Source organism: Chrysemys picta, chromosome 1, assembly GCF_011386835.1.
Source record: "Chrysemys picta bellii isolate R12L10 chromosome 1, ASM1138683v2, whole genome shotgun sequence".
Classification (NCBI taxonomy): Eukaryota; Metazoa; Chordata; order Testudines; family Emydidae; genus Chrysemys; species Chrysemys picta.
Window position 1 is genome coordinate 277933463 of NC_088791.1, and position 21379 is coordinate 277954841.

The window sequence follows — 21379 nt, forward strand, 5'->3', positions numbered from 1 at the left end:
TGCGCTGAGGAAGGGTCACAATATCGGCAGTGAAATCAATGTATACCAAAGCAGAATTTTGTGTGCATGAGAGAGTTGTTTTTGACTCCTCTGCCTGTTCAGTTTAAATAAGTTAATCACTTGTCTATTTATGAGGTTTTTCATTGCTTGATAGCCCTCTAAAGTTCCACTGTGAGCTTTTAGTATCATTATGTGCTTGCAGTGTGGATATCAAGAGGTTTAGCCAACCCATGAAATGCCTTTTTCAAACTAGTTTTGGTACAATGACTCATAATTTTTTTCTTATAGAGTTTACTAGTTCTCATAATCAAATAATTATTCTATGGTGGTGGTGGATTAAGGCTATTTTTTTTAAGACAGGTTTGTTTTTACAGCTTGCAAAAGTCAGTTCCCATTTTAATGAAAAAAAAATCTAATCATGCACTGGTCAGGAAATAGGAAAAAATATGTTAAACATTGCAATAGAGCAGAAATTGACTTTTACTATTAGAAACCTTAGTTAATGAAGGGATTTTTTTAACTCCTACAGTGCTGAAAATATTTATTTATTCATTCTAATGAATCCAAAGATACACATTTTGTTTCTCAATAAGGAACCTGAATGGTACAGGCTCTAGGGGATTGCAAGGTGTGGTACTGAATGGACTAGATTTCCTGTTTTATTCTTCTTTCAAATTCCAAAGCTGACAACTGAAAGATTTTTAGAAGAATTGTTCGTTGTGATCCTGCAAAGACTTAGATGAGTGGTTAACTTTATGCACTTTATGTCAAAGTTGGCATGTGTAAAGTTAAGCATGTGCACAAATCTTTGTAGGTTTGGGGCCTTAGTTTGTGCAGTTTGTTCACCATGACGGATATGTGGATTGGTTGCTTTCCTTGATGGTGTACCCAAATTTATTTCTCTTGGAAAAACAAGATTATTGTATTTTATTATTGTTCAGTCTCATCTTTATTTAAAATTATACAGCTCTAGTGGACAATTAGCCATTTACATAACACACAATGTAAAAACTTTTAAAGCAGGATTTTCCCCTCCCCCTGCCCCCCAGTTTGGTGTCTAAAGTGACAGGTTAATTTCACATTCAGCTTTGATTGAGCATATGTCACTTTTTACATGCTTTACATAACTAAAATAGAGCTGTCTTTAGAAACCTGTATATTAGGAAAATGAGCTCTAATCAGAGAAAGCTTTTTTCATAAGTGGATATATTCATGCATTCCTACTTTTTCAACCATGCACTACTTAAAATGATATTAGGAAACTTACAGAAGTATTATTACATGGCTCAAAGCAGCATATAGGAAATAATTAAACTGATCATTTTGATATGTATTTTCACCAATAAATAACCACTGATATTGTATTAGTTGCATTATTACCCTCGGTGTAAAATATCTGCCTTTCATCTGTAGTACTGTTTTCTTAACAGATGAAAGAAAATAATCTTCCTTTATGTCTGCAGTTACAGAACATTGTTGTTTTGTTTGAAATAGATTTGTAGATGTAGGGACTCTAGTAAGAACAAATCCAGAGTTAAATTTTATTAAAACTCATACATGAAAAGGTGCCCTTCTGGAATTTTCTTAGGACATCTATCTACTTATATATTTCACCTGCATATACTGCAAACTAATATGTAGTTCTTTTTTTTTTTTAATGGAAACTTTTAAAAATGACAGAATCATGTTAAATGTGATTTTCAAGTTTACTGTGTCTTTAAATCTTTGTCTTGAAAATGTTGTATGTTCTATAGTACAGAATAATACTTAACTTTTGGAAGAAATGGGAAAAAAATCAAGACGTGCTCTTGACAAAAGGGTCCTATCAGAATCTACAATCATAGAATCATAGAATATCAGGGTTGGAAGGGACCTCAGGAGGTCATCTAATCCAACCCCTTGCTCAAAGCAGGACCAATTCCCAACTAAATCATCCCAGCCAGGGCTTTGTCAAGCCTGACCTTAAAAACCTCTGAGGAAGGAGATTCCACCACCTCCCAAGGTAACCCATTCCAGTGCTTCACCACCCTCCTAGTAAAACATTTTTCCTAATATCCAACCTAAACCTCCCCCACTGCAACTTGAGACCATTACTCCTTGTTCTGTCAAATCTGGACTTTTTAAAATATTAACCAATTTCAAAAGTATAAGTGCCCTTTTCAGATAGATTAGTTTTATAATCTAATGCTCAAAAAAAATCTTGAGTGGGAGAAAAGAAAACCGCAGTCACATTCCTTGAATTTGACTGCATATTTACATTGTCAGATAAGAAACAAACAATTAAACTGAGAGTTGTCAGGTCTTTTGGCTTTGATAGTTTGGTTAGGTGTCAGCTAAGCCAAATTTCTGTACATTTAAAATACACCACAAAGCATCCATATTTGGCTTGAAATAACGGATCACAAAAATGTGTGGAAAGGGGAAATAATATAAGATTTCCATGGTTTTGAGGCAAAAAAAATTTCTGATGCATCCTCCTCTCTAGTAGAAGGGGCTAGCAGTTTTCTGTTGGAGCAAAGTGAGTGCTCTCCCAGTCACAGAAAATGTAAGGATCTACAGGAATCCTGAAAACCAAAAGCTGTGCTTTGCACTTGTGATCCCCTTTCTGCAACATGTCCATCTTCTCGGCTTATCCCTGGTCTTCAGTGCTGAACAGCTTTCATCTTGCAACATCTCATCATCCACCCTCAGGAAAGAAGTTGCAGATCTGCTGTTTAGTGCTTTTTGGACAACAATATGCTATAAGGGGTCTCTCTTCTACATGCAAACCTTTGGGTTTCCCAGCAGAGCATTCTGCCTAAAGTGCACGGCCCATGGCATGGTCTTCCGTCTTCCCCCCCACTTGTGCTCCCAAACCCAGAGACCCAGCCTTTCCTAAGGAATGGAGACACTGAACAGGAGTGGCCAGGGGCTAGACCTATGAAGCCTACTGTCTAGGCTTAATCTTAAATTTTTGTTCCTGTACCAATGTAGCAGAATTTTCCCATCGCCTTTCCCTGTTACCAGGGCTGCAAGCTAACTGCTGTTGGGTCACCAAATATAAGGGAGGATGGGTACTTATACTCCAGAATGAGGCTGCATGCACTACATACATTCGTAATCAGTACAGCTGCATTATTGCTGGCAGTAGCTGTAATGCAGGTATGTATTTTTCTAGTATACACAAGGCCTTAGAGAGAAGCAAGAGTCTAGGACACGTGAGTCCTAAGGAAGGAAGCCTAGAGCAGTCAAGCCTAAGGAAAAAAATCATGTTGGATTTCATGTTTAGATTTGGTGCTAAAGCCAGACCTCCAAGGGGGAAACTTTGACCTTCTACGAAGTGCATGCGTGGTAGAGCATGGTGGGGACTCTTGCAGTTTACAATTCACAGAATGGAGGGAAGAATTTGGCTAATTTTTATTAGAAGTTGCTTAGCTGGCATGTTATAAATGAAAAGACATGACTATAACCAATTGAAGAGTGCAACCTCTATAGAACAAACAGTCTATGCCATCCAAACTAAACTTGAAAGCCTGCTGGATTCTGAAGTCCTGTTGCAGCTTCCCACCAATGTACCAAGGCACCCTTCATATAACTGATTTTCACTGGTGTCGCATTAAAGGTCCCAATTACTATTCAGCAGGGCTTTGTGGAGGCTCATCCCTTGTAGTTCCCCCTTAATTTCCTGAAGGGGATTGTCTAGCTATGCCGAAAGAATGACAGGAGACATTAGATATGGGTTTAATCAGGCCTCAACTTTATTATTGACAGATGTCTGGGACTATCCCGGCGGATAAAATGTGTGCAGTGCAGGTGCAAAATTTATCACCCTCCAGCAGATTCACAACCGGGACCTTACCACTTCCAGCCAATTCCAGGGGGAGTAGGGGGCTTTCACCAGCTCTCCTGCGTGCCCCTCCCCCCTTTTCGTCCAGGTCTCTCCAGCAATTTTCTTGCTGGGACCAGGTCTCTCCAGCAATTCCCTTGCTGGACCTTACCAACCACGCCCTCTCAAAGGAGGGGTTAAGGTGGACTATAATGGGAATATAGGAGTTCCCAACTGCCCCTGGCTTGCTCAGTTACCAAGCACCTCTTCTTACTTCCTTTTCCAAGCCATTTTTTCGTTCTTTTGTGCTTTAATTTATGGAGTACCTGCACTGAACATCCGCTATACACTTAAATAAAGAATTGCGACATATGGCCTACTGTCTGTCATGCTATGCATGAACTGAGCCTACCTGAACCTGCTGTGAGGAAGGTGAAAAAACCCCCAATGCATCTGGCCAATATGGTGGTAAGGGAAAAATTCCTTCCCAGCCCCCCTTAGTGGGGCAGCTAGCGTAATGCCCACAGCAGATATAGCTAAACACCTGGCATATTTGTGACCTAATTAGGGAGGGAGAGTGGGTGCTGCCCAGCCTGTTCTGAGTAAAGAAGGGAGGGGCGAGGCCCAGCTAACCTTTTTAAACCCCACATTCCTATGTGGTGAGTCATCCACCATGCTGACTCCTCTTCCAGCAGCTTTACATCTTCCCTCCTCCCCCAAGCCAGAAAGCATTGCCTTCTTCTCCCGGCCAGCCAGACAAACTCCTCCCTGCTTAAGTGCAGGTTGGCGAATTTGACAAATGAGGTTAATCTGTGTTGATGCAAGGCAACTAAGAATGTATTTATGTGATCGGGGTAAGCAACCAGGATTGAAAAATTGAGCATAAATATTTAGAATTTTATAATATTTATTCCAAGAAACCTTTTGGAAACTAACTTCCAAAAAGTCATAGCAGTAGATCCTGAACACTTCTGAAGTGGATCTTTCTCAGGTGTTTTCCCTTCCTATTAAGGGAGACCCTGTGTGCTTTCAGGTACAAGATTCATATTTTATTCAGAACCATTGGCTTAGTTATACAAATTCATATGTATAGCCATAAACTCATGTGAGTAGTCCCAGTGAAGTCCAGTCGGCCTGTCTTGGTGGGCAAAAAGGGTGGAGTTTTTTCAGTCTCATTAAGTCAGTTGAGTTAGTTTAGCATGATGGAAAATTGCACCCTTTTTGCCCATCATGATAGGGCCAAGGGGGCTGCTCATATGAATGAGGGTTTGCAGGATTGGGTATGCATTTTGTGCCCCTTCTTTGGACATAACTTTATACAACAATTGTTGGTTAAAAGTAAAGCATTGTGTGAAGAATATCCTAAATTTAGTCAGGTGATTAAGGAAATCAGTTTGTTCTAGGAAAGTAACTTGTCCTTTTATTGATATATAGTATTGATTCTGGAAATCAGTTGGAACAAAGAGATACTTTTAAATGCAGCATGCTTAGTGCTCTTGTCTTTAATAAATGCTATTACCACTTTGTTTGAAAATGCATTATTTCACACAGAAAATGTCTATAAATGAGAGTGAGTGCACCACTAATACAGTACATCAAGTTAAAGAGCAGGGTTATTTTAGACTAGGTGATAATACTGAATAATGATGTTAGGTTTTTTTTTTTTCAAGCATTCTTTTTTTTCACCCCAAGTCTAGATCTACATGAATGTTTTAATGTCCAACCTCTCCACCCCCCAAACAAAACCCACCACCACAAAAATAAAAAACCAACAATCTCTGCCACTTGAACAGTCTCTCGCTAAGGAATATGTGGACATTAGCATAAAGGTTGCACATGTTATACAAAGTGTAATTAAAGAAGCTTTGATCCCCCAAATGTCAACTAGCTTGCTAAGTGTCATAACAAAGTGTCAAGCATCTGGTATACAGTTAATTTGTAGTCATTAACTGCATATTGTTGATGTGACAGTTTGTTAGCAAAGCAAGCTTGACAGTTTGCATTTTGTTATTGATTGACACATACAGACCTCCCCACCCATTTAGTTTACATTCCTTGTGAGATTTCCTCAGGTTGGATTTTTACTTTTAACTAACTAATCCTGTTTAGTTTTCCTGTGTGTTAGATTATGGATAGGTTACATTTCAAAGGTGTTCATTGCGAGTCCAGGACCCCAAATTTGTTTAAAAGAGCATTTCTTAATTACAACTCCTATCATGATCTATTTTCACTGTATAATAACCATAGTTACTGAACCTAGCAATTTTTCTTTTTAGGCAATGACAACCTAGGCATTGTATTGAAATATAATAGTCATGAACAAACACATTTATAAAAAAGTATGATGGCAATTAATCTAGGCTGTACTAATTTCTTGTACCATTCTATTAGTAATAAAACTTCAAAAAACCTATGATATTCCCTTTTTCTTGAGTTCCATTTTATATTTTGTAACATAATTGTATTTCATTTTGTATAACTTGTTAACATTCATTAATACTTTGTATTGTTTTGATAACTGGAATCAAGAAAACACTTGAAACTGGATCCTAGACCAAAAAGCAATTTTCATTTCCCCCATATGCTATGAGGATAGATACATCACCAAACTAAGGATGCCAATTAGCAGAAATAAATAACATGCAACATTTTTTTCAAATGTAGACATGAATTAATGTATACATAGGAAAATATATTGTGCCATGGAATGATAAAAGTGGATTATGAAAGTATTGTACAGAACATTCATTCAGATTAGTTAAATTTTGAGTGCTTCTCATGCATTTTCTCAAATACTTGTGTATATATGTGGAGAAAGAAGTAGTTCAGGACTACTTAGAAAAGCTGGATGAGCACAAGTCCATGGGGCCGGATGCGCTGCATCCGAGGGTGCTAAAGGAGTTGGTGGATGTGATTGCAGAGCCATTGGCCATTATCTTTGAAAAGTCATGGCGACTGGGGGAGTTCCCGGATGACAGGAAAAAGGCTAATGTAGTGCCCATCTTTAAAAAATTCAAGAAGGAGGCTCCGGGGAACTATAGGCTAGTGAGCCTCACCTCAGTCCCTGGAAAAATCATGGAACAGGTCCTCCAGGAATAAATTCTGAAGCACTTTGAGGAGAGGAAAGTGATCAGGAACAGTCAGCATGGATTCACCAAGGGCAAGTCATGCCTGACTAACCTAATTGCCTTCTATGACAAGATAACTGGCTCTGTGGATGAGGGGAAAGCAGTGGATGTGTTATTCCTTGACTTTAGCAAAACTTTTGATATGGTCTCCCACAGTATTCTTGCTGGCAAGTTAAAGTAGTATGGGCTGGATGAATGGACTCTAAGGTGGATAGAAAGCTTGTTAAATTGTTGGGCTCAACGGGTAGTGATCAATGGCTCCATGTCTAGTTGGCAGCTGGTATCAAGTGGCGTGCCCCAAGGGTCGATCCTGGGGCCAGTTTTGTTCAATATCTTCATTAATGATCTGGAGGATGGCGTGGACTGCACCCTCAGCAAGTTTGAAGATGATACTAAACTGGGAGTGGTAGATAGGATACAGAGGGACCTAGACAAATTAGAGGATTGGGCCAAAAGAAATCTGATGAGGTTCAACAAGGACAAGTGCAGAGTCCTGCACTTGGGATGGAAGAATCCCATGCACTGCTACAGACTAGGGACCGAGAGGCTAGACAGTTCTGCAGAAAACGACCTAGGGGTTACAGTGGATGAGAAGCTGGATATGAGTCAACAGTGTGCCTTTGTTGTCAAGAAGGCTAATGGCATTTGGGGCTGTATAAGTAGGGGCATTGCCAGCAGATCGAGGGATGTGATCATTCCCTTCTATTCTGCATTGGTGAGCCTCATCTGGAGTACTGTGTCCAGTTTCCCATACTACACGAAGGATGTGGAAAAATTGGAAAGAGTCCAGAGGAGGGCAACAAAAAATGATTGGGGGCTGAAGCACATGATGTATGAGGAGAGGCTGAGGGAACTGGGATTGTTTAGTCTGCAGAAGAAAAGAATGAGGGGGGATTTGATAGCTGCTTTCAACTACCGGAAAGGGGATTCCAAAGAGGATGGATCTAGACTGTTCTCAGTGGTACTAGATGACAGAACAAGGAGTAATGGTCTCAAGTTGAAGTGGGGGAGGTTTAGGTTGGATATTAGGAAAAACTTTTTCACTAGGAGGGTGGTGAAGCACTGGAATGGGTTACCTAGGGAGGTGGTGGAATCTCCTTTCTTCGAGGTTTTAAGGTCAGGCTTGACAAAGCCCTGGCTGGGATGATTTAGTTGGGGATTGGTCCTGCTTTGAGCAGGGGGTTGGATTAGATGACTTCCTGAGGTCCCTTCCAACCCTGATATTCTACGATATAGTTTTGTACATGTAATGAAATCAGTCTTTTAAAACATGATTATACATGCATGTTTTGGAGGAGAGGAAGGAGTGAGTTTCTATGTCTCTTCTGGAGCTCTAAGGAATTCCTTATATATTTAGCTACTTTATTAATCATTCTTCAGGTATTGAAACCACCATTCTTCTCCCCACCCTTCCCCCAAGAATTGAATGAGATTCCCTTCAGAGCTCACCAGAGTTATTCCTTAACAGGAGATGCTCAGGCATGGTATAAGAACCTAGATGTGCAATATAAGGCTCCACTGTAGCTCCCCAAGCTATGTATGCTGTCTAATATTACCAGCCTGGGATTCCATGTATACATGGTTTATTACATGCTCTGACACTTGCCTTTGGGTGTATGTTAGCCGATGGCATTTTGAATGTAGATGCCAAATATGACTATGAAAAATTCCTTTTATTTCTTTACTGTATGTGTTATTGCCATCCTCAACAATCCAAAAAGCAGGAAATTGGCATAAAATCTTGAAATAGAAAACTGAATTTGGGTTTTTTATGTCTTCTAGTTTTTAACCCTTTAGGGTTCATATTTTCAAGCTTTTCTTTGTAACAATGAGGGATAGTAGCTTAATCTTGTCATGAAAAGTGAGATTCTTGACTCCAGGAGCTGGGGATTTAGGAGAAAATACCTCCAAATATCATTAGACTTATGATAAAATTACGAGTGCTGAATATGAAGAAGCAGCAAAAGTTTGAATAGGTAGCATAACGTGCTGCAGTGCAGTCTGTTTGTGCTTACAGAATGCTGTCACTTCCAGTGCCCTGAAAATTGTTTGTTTTCCATCCTCTGGTGCTAATGATGCTGTTGGGAGTCTGGACCAGAGGGAGAATACTGAATCTTTTCACATCAAAATTGGGATGATTAATCTTAATCTCCTCCCTAAAATAATAATAATAAAAAATTATGGTGAAATTCTCACCCCATTGAAGACAATGGCAAAACTCCAAGGCAGTACATTTGCAAAATTGCTCAGTAGCACTAATGTTTGGAGATGAATTCCTCTCTCCCCAGAAAAGAAACACAATTCAACAACGAACATTTTGTCCAAACCATGGGAACAGTTATGGGTACAGGATGGCTTCCAAATGTGCCAAGCTCTTCATGGGCCACCTTGAGAGAGAATTTCTGGACAAATGCACCACAAAACCAATGATATACCTGAGATACAGAAATTATGTTTTCATCTTCTGGGCAGATGACCTGAACTCCCTCATAGACTTCCATCACAACTTCAGCAACCATCACCCATCTATCAAACTCTTTCTAGACCACCCTCATACCAGCATCAATTTCCTGCATCCCACAATCAATGGAACCCCACAGACAACTATATACAAGAAACTCATGGATCAACACACTTACCCTCACAGATCCAGTAACCACCCCAAACACACCAACAAAGTCTGGGATACATATCTTAACACACTTAAAACAGCCTTCACCAAACAAGGACAATCCATCAGAGAAGGAGATCATATCATGGAATGTGCCACCCAAATACCCCAAGAGAACCAGTTTCAGTACAAAAAAAAAATCCCTTTAACTGCACATTCTTAATTGTTACCTATCACCCCGCACTGGAACCCATATGGACTATCATTAAATAATTACCTATATTCTATGGGGACCACATCCTGAAAGAAATCTTTCCCAACCTCCCTTTTCTGGTCTTCAAAGAACCCCCCTTTTCCCCAACCTTACTGAGCTCATCAGAAGCAAGCTCCCCACTTACCAGGTCACACCAACTTGAAGAGGCACTAGACCCTGCCAGAACAGATGGAAAACCTGCAGCCATATCTCCGTTGCAACAATGATCAGTGCCTGTCACAACACATCTTTCAAGATTCATGGGTTCCTACACCTGCCTATTACAACATGTGGTGTACCTCATCCAATGCACCAAATGCCCCAACAACAACTATGTTGGTGAAATCAGACAATCACTATGCTCTCAAAAAACTCTCACAGAAAAATAAGACAAAACACCATATCACCCGTGGGTGAACACACTTCCAAGAATGATCACTCTATATCTGACCTCTCAGTCCTAGTCTTCAAAGGAAACCAGCATAACACCTTCAAAATATGACTGTGGGAACTTAAATCCATAGCTTTGCTAGGCATTAAAAATCATGATCTTAATAAAGACACTGGGTTTATGGTTTAGTACGACTATCTGTAACTCACTAACCCTTTTTTCGTCCTTTGATGGTTAATGAGACACTGCAGCTTGAATGGCCCCTTGAAATGTGTTAACTACTTATGCTAAACAATCTGCGAACTTTTCCCAGACCTGAAGAGGAGCTCTGTGTGTGCAAAAGCTTGTCTCTTTCACCAACAGAAGTTCGTCCAATTAAAAGATATTACCTCACTCATCTTGTCTCTTTAATATCCTGGAACCAACATGGCTACAACAACACTGCAAAAAAAAAACCCCAAAAAATAAAACCACACATACAAGAAAACATTAGCACTTCTTTCACTGTCAGGACAAATGAACTGTACTCTAAGAGGAGTGGGAGAGAACACATTAATTAATGGAGAATGATCGAGTGTTTTCCCTCAGTAAATTGGGGTGGGAGGAGAAGGGCAGAGAAACGGTAGAAATATCAGAGCCTTATATTTGTGTTTATGAAAGAATGTTGCTAATGTAAAATAAAACTCTGTATTTGAACTTTTCCCCCTTTTGTTGATTCCTGCATGCTCCATGTGTTTGAAAGATTCCCATAACTTAAAGGAAAAAATGATGCAATGCCATATTCCCATTCAAATAATATTTTCTGTCCTCTGCCCTACATTCTAATATGACCAAAGAGAAATTACATATTTTCTCTTCTCCAAAGTGTTTGAAATTTCTGAAAAAAGTGAGTGTGTAAATTAAAGCTTCTCAAGGTAGCTTTAAATTGTTCCTGCAGCACTTATACAGTAGCTCTTGCTGTCCTTGGCAGTGTTATATATATATTGTTATGAGTATTGATTGTTCGGAAACAGTTTATTGAATTACACAGTCGTATTTGGCATTTTCAGGACAAATACTACAAATATGAAAATCTAAACATTCTGGTGAATTTGCAGAGTACAAACTTAAATGAATTTTTATCATAATTTAAACCTGTTTAGTGGCAAATTCACTTGCTTATTTTAGAGTTGCTCATACAGAAAGCTAGTGCTCTGCCACTCATCTTCAAATGAGTCTAATCTGGTCCAGGTTTACCTGCAGTGGTGGAGGGAGACAACTGTAGCATCTGCTCCCTTTCCTTGCTCTGCTCTGCCAGTATGCTGTGTTAGTGACATTGTGGTCAGATCATCCTCTGTGAAATTCTACCATAGATACCAGCAAAACAGTACTATTATTCTCCAGCCTATTTTTGTCAATTAGGGGAGCATATCTGTGGCAATCACCGTGCAATCTGTTGCCCCTTGGTGCGGGGTTTGTCTAAGCTGGGAAACTACATCTAGTTAGAAAGCATGTTAACTAATATGATGTAAAATACTGAAACAGATCCTCAACTGGCATAAATTATCATAGCTTCATTGAGGTCAATGGAGCTACAATAATTTACAGTTCAGGATCTGCAGTTTACAGTTGAGGATTCATGTTTCCACTTCCTCAACAACTGAGCTACTCTCTTTGAGGATGGTTTGGCCATACAGTTGAGTCATTATGTCAGCATTGTCGTAAGTGTTATCATGGTCTCTGTTTTCCCTTCTGCACACCCACAACTGCATGGTTCTCAAACTTACCCTCCCTGATAAATGGTCGGATTTTAGATTACACTTGATGTTTTGCATGTGAGGCTTTCCATCATGATGCAGTTGTGAAGTGCTTCTTTTAAAAAATAATTGATTAGAATTCAAGCTGCAAGTTTCTTTTTAAGCAACAAAGATGTACATATCCTTTAGTAATACTAAAAAGGAGGGAAGTCAAATAAAATGTGTGATAATTTAGAACAGTGTTTCCCAAACTTGGGATGCGCTTGTGTAGGGAAAGCCCATGGTGGGCCGGGCCGGTTTTTTTACCTGCCCCGTCTGCAGGTCCGGCTGATCGTGGCTCCCACTGGCTGCGGTTCACTGCTCCAGGCCAATGGGGGCTGCGGGAAGCCGTGACCAGCACATCCCTCGGCCCGCACCGCTTCCAGCAGCTCCCATTGGCCTGGGACGGTGAACCGTGGCCAGTGGGAGCCGTGATCGGCCAGACCTGCGGACAGGGCAGGTACACAAACCGTCCCGGCCCGCTAGGGGCTTTCCCTACACAAGCAGCATCCCAAGTTTGGGAAACACTGATTTAGAAGGCACTCTTTAGTAATCTTCTTTATTTGTATTGAAGTTTGCCCCAGTACAGAAAGTCCATACAAAGTCTTTCAATTACTTAGTATTTAACAACTTAGGCCATAGGTACACTAGGGAAAAAGGTGTATTTTAACATGTTTTAACTAACAAGACGTGCCTTTGCATGTAGACAATGCAAGTTGCAATTCTTTGAGTATGTCTCAATCCTGCTGGTGGTGTTCACACATCTCATGCATGTTAGATTGAATTTTTTTGAATAGTAGTATCCATCAGGGCTGCACACGTGCCTTGTGCCTCTTTGTGCTCCTGCACGAGGGCATTAAGGGTGGAGTCGCCATGACTCTTCCTCAGTTTCCTCTTACCGCATGTGGCAGTGAGAGAGTGAGTGTCCAACCTGCTACTTCTACTGAGCTTCCAACTCATCTCCCCCCTCCCACCCCCACAAAACTGGAGAAGACCACTTTCATCTTCCTTATTCTTTGCTTCTTCAGTTTGGACATTCCCAACCCCAAAAAGAAAAATGTCTCTTGAACACATCCCCATATCGTGTGTCTAGGCTCCCAGAGCCTATTGTAGCAGACTCCAAATTCTCAAGGTTTAAACCCTTTAATGGCTCATCCCCCTGGTTGATTGGCATAATTGATGTCTATTCTGTTTTGGGGGGCGGGGGGAAAGTCACATCTGCGATTAGTGTGTGTTGTGCAAATTTTTCTCCTCATTGACTAGTAAGTCAAGGGACATGCAACTGAAACTGCACCTACTTAAGCGGTTAAGGTGCACTACCTCAGAACTGGAGGATTCTACCTCCTCCAAAGAATAGAAAGGGTCATCTTCAGTAAATGCTCCCTCAAGTATTCACCACAGTCTGGGGTTGAGCAGTGACAGGAAAGCAGTAAAGAAAATGACTGTGACATTCTCCTCTGGTGTTATCTGGACCGGTGATCTGCAAGGTCATGCCAATCCTTGACTCAGGGAACCAGTCTTACCCTGCTCTGCTGTGAGAACCCCCATTGCTGGGCTGTTCACGCACAGCCTCTAGCATGTAAGCTGCTTGGATTGTGCAACCGAATGACACTACCCAATATCTCCAGTCCCAGACACAACCCTAGGAACTTCCATCTTGCAGTGTCCAGTTATGCCCGCTGGATGCTGCAAGCTTATATGAGTTCATCAATTTCTTTGTTAAATTGACAAAACTCATATGTACTAGGCTTGTTATCTCAAGGGGAGTCTCTGACACGCTTCAATCCAAACACACTGCTTCAGGTAAAATAAACAAACACATTTATTAACTATAAAGATAGATATTAAGTGATAGGCAAAATGTGAGATTGGTTACCAAAAGAAAAGAAAATATAAGCATGCAGTCTAAACTCTCAACCCTATTAGACTGGGCAACATCTAGATTAAGCAGTTTTTCTCACCCCACTGGATATTGCAGTCCTTAATATACAGGTTTGGCCCATGTTTAAGGAACAATTTCCTCTGTTGGAGTCTTGTCTTCTCAGTGTCTTAGTTGCTTGCAGCAAAGGTAGGGGCACGAGAAGGGCCCAGTATGTGTCCACTCTGTCTGTTTTATACCCTCAGTCCACGTGCTTGGGAAACACAAGTCCAGGCATGTCTGGGGGGTATTGCTGAGTCTCTCCAAGCAAGGTTGAACAATTCCCCTGGTGTGGCCTCATGCAGGTGAGTCATTGCATTGTAGTTCCTTTGCTGGACAATGGCTGTTGATGGGTTGTTTGACACCCCACCCGGACACTGGTTACTTTCCTTCCTGTTGCCTCTGGGGAGCTAATATCTGGCTGATTCCCCAACTTACAGCATGTTTTAGTGACCACTATACAACACAATTCTCATAACTTCATCTACATTAATGTTATACACATATGGATAGAGAAATGACTTTCAGCAGATCATAATGTTTCCCCTGATACCTTACAAGGCATGCTTTGTATGTAAGATCACGATTATATGAAAATGAGGAATATGGGGGTTACAGTATGCTCCCCCAAGGTATAGAATGTCACAATGACATCAAGTATAAGAGGGGTAGCCGTGTTAGTCTGTATCCACAAAAACAACGAGGAGTCTGGTGGCACCTTAAAGACTAACAGATTTTAGTCTTTAGTCTAAATCTGTTAGTCTTTAAGGTGCCATCAGACTCCTCATTGTTACAGTTGATATCATAACTGTTGCTGGTTGTGTGGATTCTGACCACCTTGGCACCGGGACCATTTGCACCAGCCATTGCATTTGGCACTGATAATCTTATTAGACCAGGGACTGACTGACACTGCACTGGTCTCAACACGGGAGCCTCTGGCACTGACAGTTACACCATTAGAACCAATGCCTGTGCCCCAACATAAGGCAAGACTGAAAAGCATAGCAAAGGGGAGCCCCAACATGGCTCCAAACATCAGGAGGATGTCCCAGGAGAAGGAAAAGAGACAGCTCTCTTCCAGGGTTAGGGAGTCTAAGTCCTCTGCCAAGGTGGAAGTGACATTCAGGTGCTGGCATCATCAAATACTCTGGCACCATGTTAGGAAGTTATATTTGGGAAACAATGCCTGCTAGTTTGCCACATAAGCATCATTCCACCCTGCAGGTTCAAGTCTAGTTCATGGCTTTTGACCTACAGGATGCATATTTCCACATAGCCATCAACCCGACCCACAGGAAGTACTTGAGGTTCCTGGTGTAGTCAAATCGTTACCAGTGGAAGACACTGTCATTTGGACTTTCCACAGCACCAGGGTCTTCATGAAATGTCTTGCAGGGATAGGAGCTCAGCTGTGAAGGCCCACCTGTACTTTGGATGACTGGCTGATCAGAGCCAGGCTGCAGCAGGAGGCACCAATGAGCCTGGCACATGCTCAATCTCTCTTCATCTGGCTGGGCCTCCTAGTGAACTATGAAAAATAGTTGCTCACACCTTCTCAGACAAAAAGAGTACATAGAAGATGTGATCAACTCAAGATCAGCAGACGCATACCTGCCAGAGGACAGGTTCCAGTCAGCACAAGCACTCAAACTGCATTGATCATCAAGCCCTGCTATGATAGTCTGGACAGGACTCACAGTTTTAGGCTACATGTCAGTATGCATGTATTTAATATCGCTTGGCAGACTTCACCTACAACCCCTTCAACACTGTCCTCAGGTCAGTCTGTTCTTCGGTCAAAGGTAAGGTCTTAGTACAACAGGATATTCTTGGAACCCACACTCCTGGAAAGGGATCCCCTTTTCAATACCCTCCTTAGCAAAAGCACTAATCATGGGACCACCTATAGATTCAAGTAACTTGGTCCCCAAATGACGTGGGGTAACATATGAATGTCTTAGACAAGTGCTTCCCTATGATCTCATGGAGAGTGATAAAAAGTTCATGGCGGAGCAGAAAGTGGTGAGGTTTACAATACCCTTAGGATCTGGAGGCATTCACTCCAATCCCAGGCTGTTCCTGGAGAAGCTTCTGTCTCCTGCACAGGTGAGGTTTACTATTATTGTCGAGAGTTCCATTGTTAAACACTATGCCTTAGACTTAGCTGCTATTTCAGGTTACAAAGTTTCAACTGTTCAACTGATGCAGTTGAAATTCCTCCTCCCCCCATCCTGTGGGAATACTAATTGCCAGTCACCTACAAGGGGATCCACACCAACACACACGCTAACAAAAAAGAACAGTTACTTACCCTACAGTAACTGGTTCTTTGAGATGTTGCGAGTGTAGACCCCACAACCTGTCCTCCATCTCTGCTTTTCAGAGTCCTTGGCTGTCACGGGCTTTGAATTATGTGGGAATGGAGAAGAGGTTGCTGTTGCCCTGCACTTTATATCCTCAGCCCAGGGACATGAGGAAGTGCAGGGAGCATGCGAGGCCTCAGCAGACACTGCTATTCAAAAGATGCTGATCTCAGATACCTGAGGCTTATGAGCACCAACAGTAGGATCCACATGGCTACAGCAGAGTAGCTCTTTTTAATGCATTTTAGGGTCGTTCTTTTTAACACATTAGGGAGGGGCCTAGCATTTACTTCAACCAGGAAACGAGTTAATACTACAATTTGCCTAGTCTACCTCAGGATTTTAACACATCATAAAATATACTTTTTGTTCTAGGGACGGCAAGCCTTTAATAATTTAAATGAGCTTTAAGTGGTGCATAGGCCCTCTGCTCTGGGGCAAACTTCATATTTACTAATTGTATTTTATTATGCAACTTGTGAGAAATAATTGCATTTAATGGAAGGCATGGCTCCTAAACAAAATATGCAGTGTACCGGGGGAATCCTATCTAAGTCCATATCTATCTTTTTTTATTTTATTTTTTCCTCTGGAAGTATCAGTGGATTTTTAATGTCAACAAAAAAATGGGGGAAACCCAATCAGTTGGCCTGTTCTTTGACAAGTAGAGCTAGCTTACCTGTTTTAATATTAGCTGAAACAATCTCCAGACTAATTGTAGAGAATCTGGTACTGATTTAGAGCCCATGGGAGGGAGTTCTGCTCTAAGCATGGAGCCTATTCTGGAAGAAGATTAGAGCCAATGGCCTTATCCTGTGTGCAACAACTGTGTGCTCTTTCATTATCTTCTCTTCACCCTTCCCTGAGAAAATAATGTGGCTAGTGATTGGCCAGTTAGCAAATAACAAAAACTAACTTCTGTGTGCCAAATAATTATGGCTGTATATGTACCACTGCTGATCCAGCTGCATGATATGCCAATTGGTTTATTTCGGGTAGGCTAGAAGGTGGATTTTTGCAGACAAAAGGCCAGATCCTCTGCTGGTATAAATTGACATAGCTCTGTTGAAGTAAAAGAAGCTCTGCTGAGTTACAACAGCTGAGCATCTGGCCCCAAGTCCTCAGACAATATAAGAAATATATTACTTTTTCTGTTCATTGCTCAGCTTCTTCTTTTCCTTCTATAGACGGTGGCATTTTTGGTGGGGGAGGGGATGGTGTGTAATTTCTTCCGCTTTTAATTTTTCTGTTGACTTGAATTAAAATATATCTAGCTCCAGCACTTCAGTGTTTTTAATTAGAAAATAAATAAAACTAGAGCTTGCTCTTTAGGTGATTTTTTGCACAAAATCTTTTTGCTGCAGGAAAAGAAGCTTTTCAGTTGCGTTTGTTTTTTATCGTATCATTTTGTTATCTGCATGCTTAGCTTTGTATTATAACCATCATTGTAGATTTCTTGTTAATCACATGTGGATTACCACAAAGTCATTTACAAATCAAAGTGAGGGTGAAAGCATTTATATATTGTAAAACTGGGGGTTAATATTCCACTCTGTTTTCCCTTTAAATACATTTAGAAGGTGTGAATATGGTGTATGCATCAGTCTATTCTTGAAAATCATTCTGCACATACAGAAGAGCTGATTTGTATGCATGAGCTCTCATTCTTATGTTTGTGCTATCTTTAAGTAGTAGCACAGCTTTTAATTGTGAGGTTTTAAGTTCTGCAATTAAAATTTACCCTTTCTACTGAGAGGATTGAGTGATAGTTTTTGATTTACTTTAGACAGTTTAGACAAATAATAACTGAAAGTACATAAAGATGCAAGATGCATATCCTGATTCTGAGAAGGTCAAGATATCTTAGCCACATTTGCTGAAAGTTTTACTTTAAATAGTTAATGATTTTTTCTACTGTGTTAAAGAGAGCAAAGTAAGAAGTTGCAAATAGAGTGTCCTTCAACCTGCTCTGAAAGATCATCTCTTTTGAAAACCAGGACCAAAAGACCTTGAAGAGTTTACCTAATATATTTCTCTTCTTGTAAATTTATGTCAATAAAATCCATTTCAAGAAGCATCCAAAAGCCAAATATGAACAAAATACCCAAAGTGCCTCTAAGGAGAATTTCATATTTATAGAGCAGATACAAATTATACTATCAAAAAGTCTTCCTGAAGATGAGGTTGAATTCATACTATACAATTTTGTAGATAAAGATTTTTTTTTAGATTTGTTCATTATACAAATACACAGTAAAGAGGGGTTTTTTTAGATTTTATTAACTATATATTGTACACATGCAGAGAAAAATGGAAGTATTTCCACAAATGTGTCATGGAGTATGACCAAAATAATTTGTAGATGTTTCACCCCCTTTATTAGTTCATGGAGGGATTGAAGAGATGCCTTTTTCTATTACTTTGAAACTGTATAAACTTTTAAACCAATTTATAAAATGTGGCATGTTATATATTTTTTTATATTGCCACCTCATGTCTTACCCTGACCAGAAACAATATATTTTTAACTGCCAGTATCCACAAGTGTTAAATATATACTTCATGAAGTCAACAGCAAAAACTGTGAATAAAGGTTGAAAAGAAATCCGCCAAATATGCCAGAATCTATTTTAATGAAAAATATGTAATGTTTTGCATAACCATTGGATTCTATGAAGATATACATATTCTCAAAAATTATATTATAAACTAATGATTAAAACTTGTTTAGGTCCAACATTTACCATAATTGACTTTTTTTTCTTATGTCTCTTTGAAAAGTCTATGCAATTTTTGCATCTTTTTAAACAGTAATTTCAGTGATTTTGTTCTTAAACACCCAGTATTACTGAAATCTGTTACTAATGAATAATCCTACAGTGACACATGTGACAGTTTGGCTGCAAAACAAATAAATTTCAAATTTCTAAATAGTGATCGTGAATCAACAGTGATGTATTGTTAAAAAGAATCTTTAATGTATGTTTTATAAGAATTTTTAAATGGAAAACCATATAATTCAGTAATCTTAAAGTTTACACATTGTTTTTGGAATGAATTTGTGAAAATTTATTAAGTTGTTTGATTCATCAGTGGCAAATATCTGCTAACTTTACATATTGAGTTTTTAATTAAATATGTGATTTATTCTGGCAGAGCACTAAAAATGACATGGGTGCTGAAAGTGAGGATGACCATGCCTGTAGCTCACTTCTCTCTCTCTTACCTAGGCCACTGTTATCTTAATGTATACAGTAATGCAATAACAGACAATTTTGTTAGCCATGTTTTGTAATGGATATGAAGCTTGCTATTTTTAGAAGGTTGATAATCATCATGAACTTAGCTTACATGATATGAATGATGATTTGGCATACAGATATACTGCTCATGTGTGTGCTCAAGAATGTGTGATATTACATAGACTTAAACTGTGAGTCTGAATAAAGCAGAATTAGATAAGAGGTTTTACAACAGTGGGCCTTGTATTGAAGGAATGTTTTCCTAACATGTAGCTTTAGCAAAGAGGCAGTCTTGAATGGCTATGGAGATAATTAATAGGATATAGAGTCTTTCACATTCAGGTCAGTGGGTTAAATGTGGACGGGCCAATAATAGCAAAGTGCTAAATTATCCCTTGCTGGATGGGGAAAAACACTTGGGAAACTCCATGAATGGCTATTGGAGTTCCAGCAGTAACATCCTGTTTTGGGGAGGGGTTGTGGGCTCCTAAAGGGGTGTGAAGCCCATAGTCTTCTTGCCCTTTGATATTTTAGGCCTACTGTAATGGGATTGCAACCTTTTCATCTCCCCCAGGTTGTGCAAACATGGGAATGATTTACCGAATGACAGGACCATATCATGTGTTTTCAGTGGCCTGGTCACTATTCCTAACAGTCAGCTGGTCAGCAGCTGCTGTCTAAATTGTCCCTCCTGCTTCTAGTTTCAGGATGATAGCCAAGGATTGAATGGGTGGTCATTCAAGGTCATGGTTTCAATATGTTGGTGAGGCAATGTAGGGAATCTTGCACTGCCACTATTGGTGCTACACGTTTTTTGGATAGAGAAATTTTGTTTCAAGTGCTGTAGGAATGGCATTTTCTCTAATAGTGACCTAAAATGTCCTTTTAATGTATAAAACAGTCATGGTTTTTGAAGTCCAGTATATCAGGGTCTATCAAGGCTAGAATCACGTACTGAGTTTTGTTGGAAAGGTGAGAGTCCCAGCTTTTCATTGAGTTCAGGAAGTTCTTGAGATATTGGAATATTAAAAAGCAACACTGTGGTGTATGAAAAAGAAAATTTAAGTAACTTTTTATAAAGAAGCTTGTAATATGAAAACTAGTAGAAAGTACAATATGGACTATACAACTACACACAAGAAACCAGAATTCAGTGAAATCCAAGTGTGTGCTCAGCTCACCTACGATTATTATACAAGTGTGGAAAATTCTGTAGTATAGTACTGAAATCAAAATGAATTAAAAAGAAATTAGGCAGAACCAGAAAAAAACAATTTTGGATTAAAAAGTTTCAAATAGCTGAAGGATGAAATCTTAATTTCATTATTATGTTGACTCCCAACCTGCCAAAAATGGCACTACTAATCTACTCTTATGTACAGTATTCAATTTGTGAAAATGTTCAGTGTATTATTTAGTATGGCTGTTGAACAATAAAGTTGCTGTAAAGGATACCAAACTATTCTCCAGCAAAAATACTACATGTGGGTTAGATTCAAGTTCCTCATTGTTCAAAAGTTAATTCATTCCCTCCCGCATCACCCGGCAACATTATGTTGATGGTGTTGACTTTAAGGGGCATATATTCAAAGCACTTTGTAAGGATTTGTAGCCAAACAACTCCCATTAATTTTAATGGAAAATGTGTGACTAAATCAGTGTGCAGTATTTGAAAAATGTATCCTTAACGTTATTGTCTTACACACTTTTGTGTGCATCTAGCTATCAACGTTTATATTTTTTCAGCTGTTGAATATAATACACATGCAAATGTAACACACGTAATACTCTTTGAAGTATTTTCAAGTGACGGTATAAACAGATTTTTTTTAAAATCAAAACCACATATGTTTGCTAAAACCTACAGACAGTGCAATATAAATTGCAGTC

General features: G+C 39.7%; 1 protein-coding gene across 16 annotated transcripts in view; it reads left to right on the top strand.

The window, feature by feature from the left end:
• DACH1 (dachshund family transcription factor 1) overlaps positions 1 to 21379 on the top strand; it is a 457475-nt gene that overhangs the window by 58102 nt on the left and 377994 nt on the right. The gene's annotated exons all lie outside the window — the stretch shown is intronic.